Here is a 10245-nt window from a genome sequence, read left to right as displayed (position 1 = left end):
TCTACTCAGCCCATGAGCGTCACTACCAGTCAGTGTTTTGGACAGTTTTCAACAAGCAGAAAGCTCTCTTTGTGTCCCGCTGTCCTCCAGTGCTGCTGCTGACAACAGGTTATGAGAGAACAGCCAACAACGTCTCTGCTGCTGTTCAGATAAATGCCAATTGGCACAAATTTGACCTCATATTCTACCAGAAACCCTGTTTTAACAGTCCACAAACACTAAATGAAACTGAATGAAAGCTGTGCAGCATTTAGTCTAGTCATCCACACTCTAGTCTGTTTCCACAACCTTCCACTTCGTGGATTGTATGTTCCCACAGCCCTAACCCTAACATAGGGCTGTGGGAACATAGTCCCTAATTTTCAGTGAAAAAATAAAATTCTTAGAAATGTGGGAACATAAGGCTGACCCTGTTTGGTTCCGCCAAATTTCACTCATTTAGACCAGGTGTCCGTTACCTTGGGCTTTCTCTGTGTTGGCGTTCTAACCTCCGGCTGATTTGTGAGGACTATGGTTAACTGCTCCTCAGATCTCTGCAGGGTAAATCCAGACAGCTAGCTAGACTATCTGTCCTATCGGAGTTTTCTGTTACACGACTAAAACTACTTTTGAACGTACACATGTTCCACCAAAACAAGTTCCTTCCTGAGACTATTTAGCTGAGGCACCGTGGCTCCGTCCTGAGCTTAGCGATTGTGATTGGTTTAAAGAAATGCCAATAAACCAGAGCACGTTTTCCTCCCATGCAGGAATGCTGTGCGATGGAGCAGGGTCTGGCAATGCAAGACTATCTACACTTAATACCTATTTTTATTTTTTTACAATTATTAATTAAACATTTTTACAGGAAACTAACATTATTGACCTTATGTGGCCCATTCATTTTATCTAACTATCTAACAAAACTAGTCTTGTTCCTTTACGCAGCGTACTCAATGTTTATCAAAGGGGATACTCGTTCCACACAGAAATACATTCCATATTCAGGGCCCTATTTTAACGATCGGAGCGCACGCTGTGAAGTGCCTGGTGCAGGTGTGTTTAGGGCGTGTCCAAATCCACTTTTATAGTTTGACGGTGGAAAAAAGGGTCTGCCGGGCACATGGTTCTAAAGGGTTGTACTTAGTGTCTTTTTTTCATTTAAATCTCAGTCGTCACTGTCCGGCAGAGATGCTAAAGATTCAATATAATTGAAGAGAGGTCTTACTGTACATATTTTTCCCGAAATAAGATCCCATGGTGGTCCACCAGAAAGGAAAGGACTTCCCCTCACTATATCTTCAAACAAATATTAATAATACATTAATATTTGAGCAGCAGCTTTTATTTTAGAATGCATTCACCAATTTCTTTCATTTACATGTGTTTTCGAATGTCTGCTGTAAACGGTTGGTAAATTCTCATGAATTATAAAATAATAATTATGATTCTTTACATGATTGTGATGAAAGTAATAAAAAACAAATGTTAGCATAAAGATGTATTGATTTATTAGATCTCAGCATTTTAGGGTAATGCAAAAAGGTATTTTGGAGGTTTATTTTATGAAAGATTTGTGCATTAAAATGTGTGTTTGCATGTTCCACCCTTCCCTCCTTGTTGCTTCTGCAGTCTGGAGGCTTTTTGATGACAGTCTGTTCCTGCGTGTCCCGGTTCTCCTATCTATTAGTAGATTCAGGCCTGAGAAAACACTAATTAGGCCTTCATCTTTACATGTGAGTGACAGCGGGGATGCCTGAGGAGACAAGAGGAATCAAGCACGACAGAAAGTCTCCGGCTCACGGCAGAGAAGCACCGTCGAGCTCTTCTGAAGGGAAAACAAACCAAATGTTTGCCAAGCTCGCGTCTACCCACTCGCAGTACATCAGCAACACTCCAAAGGTTGTCTTTGCCGCATTAGCGCCTGTGGTCTTGTTAATGTGCCGCATCAATAAGGGTTTTAAAGGAGTCTGAGCTTTGATTAGAGCTGGTGCCGCTCCACAGTAATTTCCTGGCAAACAACGCTATCAGGAACACCAATGACCAGGCTCGGATTAGCGCTGACGAAGCCATAATTGGATTTCCTGTGCGGTTAATTGAATTGGGCGAAGCGTGTTTGTGCCATAGTTTGTTTTTTAGGTTTGGTTTATCTGCTCAGAATCCCCCTATCCTACTAACAGTGGAACGTGTGAAGACTCATAATGACTCACAGCCCCTTCAGTTACATAATTTAGAATGTTTTTTTTTTATATCTTCATCTACTGTTTGTCTGTTAAAGTCATGTAAGTTATTAAAGCTTTAGTGTGTAAAAGGTTTTGGGGGGCATTTTTAGGCCTTTACTGACAGGACAGTGAGGCCTCACGATACGATATCATCACGATATTTATGTCACGATACGATATTATTGCGATTTTAAACATATTGCAATGTTCTGAGATATATTGCAATTCATGACTTTTTTTTGCAACTTCAAATTTTTCCCAATTTCAAATTATGTTCCCAAGAGGACATTTTTCAACATCTGTTTTATCTACAAAGATACATTTCTCTGTTCATCTCACTTCAATTGTATTGCTACAACATGGGATTGTCAAGCAGACAAACTGACCAACACATATATAATAAAAGATACATTTTTGGCACCTGTGTATCGATACAGTATTGCCAGGAAAAATATTGCGATACTATGCTGTATTTTTTTTGCCCCACCCCTACAGGACACCTGAAGAAATGAAAGGGGAGAGAGAGGGGGTAATGACATGCAGCAAAGGTCCACAGGTCGGAGTCGAACCCAAACCGGGGCCCACTGTGACGAGGAGTAAACCTCTATATATATGGGCGCCCGCTCTACCAAATGAGCTACCTGGGCAACCAGTGCGTAACTTTTTGATATTAATGAATGTCCGTTACATTCAAGCCGTTGCCAAATGAGTTACTACAAAGCTAATTAAGACTATCAGCTCCACAAACAGTTTTTAGCGGGTGGAATATAACAGATACACAACAACTATTTAAGAAAAGTGATCAACACAAACCTTAAAACTGGATAAATGCTTTCTACTCTCTCGGCCATGATGAAAAGAGCTCGTTTTGTGGATTCATTTAAACAAAGACATCCAGAAATGTATCCTTATAACATGAACAGGAAACACTTCAAATTCCATACTAGGTGGTGAGCAATATGTTGAAATGTCGCGTTATGGCCGATGACTCTCACCCTCTCCACGATGTGAGGGAGCACCTTCAGCCGGAGCCTGTTGCCACCGTGTTGCACCACACAACGCCACGGGGAATCCTTTTTTCCCTGCGGCAATCAAACTTTACAACTCATCTACCTCACGCTGAGACGGGCAGCAGAGACATGAAGTGGCTCCAGCCTCCCTTCAGCTCTGCTCATTGCTGCTCTGTCTTGGTTTTTTTTTTTGGTTTATATTTCATTGCATTTTGTACATTTTGGTTCTTACATTTACTTGATTAGCTTTATTGTTTATATTTATCTCTCTTCTCTACTTTGTTCCCCTCTGGATTAATAAGTCCCATCTTATATTCAATGTCCCAAGCTGACATGTCCTCGTACAATAAATAAAGGCTATGTAAAATGGACACGTTGCCCCACAGGACTGATAAGGCGATGTCTCGCTGCTGCTCAGGCTTCCTTTAAAGTGCTTCTCCCTCAGGAAGAAAGGCGGAGGACAGTAATATCCCCCGTGGAGGCTGGCTAGGCTCCGACAGGACTTTCTCCAAAAGCACGGCTTCAGAGTCTCTGTCGATTCGTCACGGTGCCGAGGAAGCTGGGAGAACATCACCTCTGCTGGGGCGCCAAAACCCCGAAGCCGTGGAACGAAACGAAGGATAGAGATTAACGTGTAGAGAGGAAGAAGGGGAAGTCGGTTCCTTTCTGTCACTACGGCTACATCCACGCTATGTTTTGGTTTTAAAAAATGTTTTCAAGCCCCTAAAACGAAGACATTTGGAAACACTGCTGCCCCTGGTTGTTTGTTTTTTTAAGATTATTTTTAGGCCTTTATTTCCACAGGAGAGATGAAGATATGAAAGGGGAGAGAGAGGTGGGAATGACATGCAGCAAAGGGCCACCGGTCGGAGTCAAACCTGTGGTTGCTGCGTTGAGGAGTAAACCTCTATCAGTTCCTCCAGAAAAACGCAATTATGCGATTGCATAATTCAATGCATAATCAGCTAAAGTCTGCATCTTCATGCGGGGCCGCATTTTTTCAAATACGCCGCACTTTTGCCGCATAAATTGCTAATTTCCGCATTTTCGTTGCAAAAAAGTCACATATATACAGTACAGGCCAAAAGTTTGGACACACCTTCTCATTCAATGTGTTTCCTTTTTATTTTCATGATTATTTACATTGTAGATTCTCACTGAAGGCATCAAAACTATGAATGAACACATATGGAATTATGTACTTAACAAAAAAGTGTGAAATAACTGAAAACATATCTTATATTTTAGATTCTTCAAAGTAGCTACCCTTTGCTTTTTTATTAATAAGGGAAATAATTCCACTAATTAACCCATTAACATGTTTTCAGTTATTTCACACTTTTTTGTTAAGTACATAATTCCATATGTGTTCATTCATAGTTTTGATGCCTTCAGTGAGAATCTACAATGTAAATAGTCATGAAAATAAAGAAACATTGAATGAGGTGTGTCCAAACTTTTGGCCTGTACTGTATCTTAGCAGAAAGTTGAAAAATCACTTTTTTTCTCTTTTTCATCAAACCACAATTTATGCAAGTTCCCACAATTTCATCGCATAAAATTGCATAAATATCTCGCATATTCCATCGCATTTTTTAAGAAAACGTGCCGCATTATGAAAGATTTTTGCCCACAACAACGAACAAAACTCCGCATTTTTCTGGAAGGACTGCTCTATACGTGCGCCTGCTCTACCCAGTGCTGCCCCTGTTCTGGTTTGAAAACTCCAGGGTCGCTTTGTAGTCTGGACCAGCACAAATGGAGACGCACATCAGTCAGTGTTATTGGTCAGGTAGCTTTCAGACCTTTCAGTAACGGTTCCACCTCATCCTCGCTCCAAGCTGATAAGTCCCTGCTCCTACTTCTCACCATTGTTGTTCTTTGTCCAAAGGATTTTCTCTTTTCAACTTCTACATCCGTGATTTTCAACCACAGAGTAACGTCAGACAATCTGCTTCCTGTTTACACCGGCATGCACATGCCCAGTGTGTGTGAAGGGTCATGTGATATGTGATGTCAGACGTGTCAATATGGACGGAGATTAGTTCTGCTACTGGAGTTAAAACTCTTGTGTGGACGGAGATTATTTTTGTCTCAAAACACCCCTCAAATATAAAAAATTTAGAAGTGCAGGTGGAGCCTATGGCAGGTTAGTCGATCAGGTTCGGCAGGGTGGACAGAAGTCCTATTGTTTATAATAAAAGTTATATAATATTATATTTTTTTTGTCCCATTGCATATGGTCTGTTTCTGGTCCATATTGTCACAGAAGAGTTTTTTCTGCATATCTTCTTCCTGATTTCTGAGTGTCCTTGGATGGTCAGATTTACCTTCTTGTAGTGTGTATGTGTTTGTGCTGTGCATGCAAAGAGATTTGTTGATCTAATTTGGCAGCAAATTGCTGCTGATCTTGCTTCCTGCAGAAACGAGTCTTACGGAAAGTCCGACTGGCTTAATCGATACTTGACAGTCGGTGACATTAAAGAACAGCTTGTGTATTGCTGAGGCCATATGGTCACGTGATAACTTATTACAACAGTCAATTGCTGTTAAAACAGAAATAACCACTAGATGGCAGAAAGGTACTTTACAACCGTTTGCACTTGAATGCACCATGAGTTTGCGAGGTGCAATGGACCTTCTTCACAGCAGACATGTTGACTTGTCATAGTAGGAAAAGCACAGCTGAAATTGATAACCTTAACGATGGCTCAGTTCCATCAAGTGTCCCAGTAAGATATTTCAGTGAGTCAGCATGAACAATACCAGGACCTCTCCTAAGTGGAATGTAGCCATCTGTAATGGTTTAATACCAGGACCTCTCCTAAGTGGAATGTAGCCATCATTAATGGTTTAATACCAGGGTCTCTCCTAAGTGGAATGCAGCCATCAGTAATGGTTTAATACCAGGGTCTCTCCTAAGTGGAATGCAGCCATCAGTAATGGTTTTGAATACACCTGTGCTTTTCCTACTATGACATGTCAACATTTCTGCCGTTCTGTGTTTTTTCTCCTACATGTCCAGTTCCGGCCTGCAATTTGCTCTCGATTGAGTCTTGTCTCCGTTCCGTCGCATGTTTTAGTATTCCTGAATGAAGCTGTGGCTTGTCAGAGGTTGCCGTGTGTTTCCTGTCTCCGTACATGTTTACCCTGTCCGCAGCCCGATAACACAGGCAGAAAATAAAAGAGCGGGGCCGGCCTGCTGCATGAAGAGATAAGAAGCTGCAGACGAGGGTTACGACCAAGGAGCCAAATGTCAACCTGTCACAAAGCTTAGTCGTCGGTGTGTGAGGCAGAGCGGCCATGACATTTCACCACAGAGGAGGTGCGATGGAGGGGGAGGGATATGTGTCTAGGGGAGAATAAAAAAACAGGTAGCTATGCGGGATGAGGGAGAGAATATTTTTGCAGTATTATAAATAATTTGAGCCCAGATGCAATTTTGTAATTTTCTCAATTTCTGATCCTAAAAACAGAAAATTGGAAAAACCATTGAAGCCATTTTGCCGTTTGAGTTTAGAAAATTGAACTGATAAGCGTTACACGGACCTTTGTGCCTCCCAGTTATGTTGAACAGTTCAGTCCCTATTTATTTCCCTCTGGGCCTTGGTCCTCCTGCTTCTTCACAATGGGTGGGGGTTTTTCCCCATCAACCCCAAGAAAGCAGGAAGGTCTGTCTTTACTCCAGTAAGAGTCAAAAAGGAACTCCTGTATCATGTCTTCCTTCTCTCCTCCACTGTCTTTGTGACCTGGCATAACCACATCCCTATGGGCTATTTCCTGATTAGATAATCAATTAATCAATGACGCTCTGCGCAATGTGTGTGTGTAGCATGGGGCAGTGGAAAAGCACAGAATACCCCGACAGGATGAGAGACCCCAACTGTCATGAGTGTGGAAGTCATGTGAGAAGTCACGTAAAAGTCACATGACCCATAGGTACTCTCCAAGTCAAAGTAATATCCCTAAACATGTCAGTTGTCATCAATTCAAGCCTAAAAGATATTTTCCTCACTTCAACCCTCAATGCATAAAACCTGTTTTTTTTTTTTTTCCCTTTCCTTAGCAAAACCTGACGCCTACGTTACAGTCTGGATCAACGGAAGAACATCTCCAGGATAACTGCCGGATGTCCCTCACCTTCCTCTCTCTGTGTGTTGCCGTTCTCAAACTCCCCAAAAAGCACGGAGTGCAATACGTATTGATCTTGATCTTATCACATGTATGTAGCCTCCAGCTTAATATCTGGAGAGGATAAGAAATTTTATTCCTTAACTTTTAGGACAAATTTAAAGAAGGAAAGTCGACTTCAGAGGGTCAGAGCAGATCAGACGAGTGTTTTGGCACTGAAACTCACCATTAGACGGAATCAAATCTTCAAACATGTCAACCTGTGTGCTCTGTCCAACACTATGCTCATGAATAATTCCCTTAAAACCAGCCAACAGCAGCATAAGACGCGATCTGCCTCGCACATGCGGTCAAACACTGAGATGTTCGGGAGGAACAAACTTCACACTTCTTGCAGCCGCAAGGGTTTTCGTGGCTTCTTGTTTTCGAGGACCAAAGACTGACAAGACTTCTAATCCACATGTCTGTCTCTGAGGGGGTAAGGCCGTCTTCCCGTCATCCTCTGGCGGAGGAAAAAATAAACCTGAAGGCAAAAATGTTGACTTGAGATGTGCAGATTGTAGAATAATTTAGCATTAGTTAATAAGAAATTCCAAAGTTTTTAATAGTCTGATATGACAGGAAATAAATAAAGCAGAGATAGAGTCTAAGTGAAATTGGTTTTCTATAATTAAAACACAAGCCCGTGTGTTCCTGGATACACTGAATTAAACAGTCGGTTGGTAAATCCTGTCACAGATCTCTCAGATTAGGACTCATTTCTGGGGATTTGCATGGCAGTATGGCTGGAGATAAGAACAACTTAAATAAGCATACAGTGTGAATGTTTGACATGTACGATGGGCTCAAACACGGTGTGCATCAGTAATGCAGGATCACGCTGAGGGTGACTTCTTCATCCGCTCCTCTGAGAATCTGACAGCTGCTTATCAAACGAAGAACAGAAGAGTTTTACATTTTTTCCCACCATGATGATTTGATGAGTGCATGTCAATCAATCAATCACACGTTACGTATAGAGCACTTTGAAACAACCAAAGTGCTGTACATTAGAATAAATAAAGACATAAAGTACATAACCCAATGTTCACTTCATGCTTGCGGCCTTGTTTTAATTGTACAACAGAAAACTCAGACTGGACAGACACTCAGTACTGCGATTAGAGACACAGCAATAGCTTCCGTGTTTCTATGGCCCGACGGCCTTCTCCTCTGAATTTGTCCATCTGTGCAAAGAGCGTCAGAGCCAGGGCCATGAAAATGTCAACTACCATGAATGCTGATTTAAACTGTTAGTGAAGTTAGAAAATCTCTCTTTTTATAGTAAAGGTTGCGGAGCCCTAGCAGAATAAATAGATTGATCACAAATCAATATAATGGTTAGTTGCAGCCTTAGTTGAGTCTACTGTGAAAGACTCCGTCGATGTCCTATTTCGAGCGGAAATAGCAACGAGACTACTGTAATAGCAAGCGTTAATGAGACAGGAACAGGTCTGAAACCACAGTCCTACAATCTGTGATCTGTAAGCAGCTTCTTATCAAACCACAAATTCAGTTCAGAGGACTCACTCAGAGGTCACACTCGTTTTCCTACTTTAGTTCTGTACAAAATCATAATGAGAGGCCATGTCCTGGGTGAAAGGAACGTCCAGCCGAGGTGGCGGCAACAGCCTACAACCAAGATGGCCGCCACCCCTAAAACTACAACCACCAGGGCACAATCAGCAAGAGCCAGCTGCTAGCAATCAACCAGGTGACTATTAAAGAAAACCCCATTTGTTGGCCTTCTTTTCAACACGGCCCACTCTTCTTCATCCGCTCCTCTGAGAATCTGACAGCTGCTTATCAAATGAAAAACAGAAGAGTTTTACATTTTTTTCCCACCATGATTATTTGATGAGTGCATGTCAATCAATCAATCAATCAATCAATCAATGAATCAAACTTTATGTATAGAGCACTTTCAAACAACCAAAGTTGACCAAAGTGCTGTACATAAGAATAAATAAAGACATAAAGTGCATAACTCACACAGGCATAAAATACAAACACAATACAAATAGAACAAGTTAAGAGACCTAAAACAAGAGAAGACAGCCATACGGTAAAACAATAAAATCCAAATTTCCACGTCTGGTGTCAAAGGCCAAGAAGAAGAGGTTGGTTTTAAGACGAGATTTAAAAACAGTGACAATGAAGAGGCCCTAATGGGCAGGGGAAGATCGTTCCACAGTTTAGGAGCTGCCACAGCAAAGACACAATCCCCCAATTTAAGCTTACGCTTAGTTTTGGTGACACTCTGGAGCAGTTGATCAGCTGACCTGGGAGAACGGGTTGGTGTACTGTCTACGGGTGCAGCACGAGCCACGAATGTGGGCCTCTGCGTACTGCAGCCATTTATCTGCACGTATGGCCGAACAGAATATCTGCAAACTTTCTCCTAAGTTACCAGCTAACGCTAGTGGTAGCTAGCTAGCTAGCTTGGTTGGCAGAAAATAGTTACTGAGGTAATAAATCAAGTGAGAATTAGGATAATTTTCTCATTAACTTCCGAAGAAACAGACTTTTTTTTTTGTCCTATCTCTATCTTAGATAGAATGCAGCTTTAAGGAGCTTCAGCATTGGCTTCAGTTTTCTAGTCACGACGTTCCACTTCCAGGATTGCTCTCGTTCCGTTAGAAATTCCGCCACATATCACTCTTTTTTCGGATGTCCATTTTCGTAAGTCACGACCCCCCGTCTTTGTGTTGGCGTTCTAACCTCTGGCTGATTTCTGAGTATGGACTATGGTTAACTGCTCCTCAGATCTCTGCAGGGTAAATCCTGACAGCTAGCTAGACTATCTGTCCAATCTGAGTTTTCTGTTGCACGACTAAAACTACTTTTGAGTGTACACGTGTTCC

This window comes from Perca flavescens, chromosome 1 (genome assembly GCF_004354835.1).
Source record: "Perca flavescens isolate YP-PL-M2 chromosome 1, PFLA_1.0, whole genome shotgun sequence".
Classification (NCBI taxonomy): domain Eukaryota; kingdom Metazoa; phylum Chordata; class Actinopteri; order Perciformes; family Percidae; genus Perca; species Perca flavescens.
The sequence above is the reverse complement of the archived record's forward strand: the minus strand, read 5'-3'. Positions refer to the sequence as shown.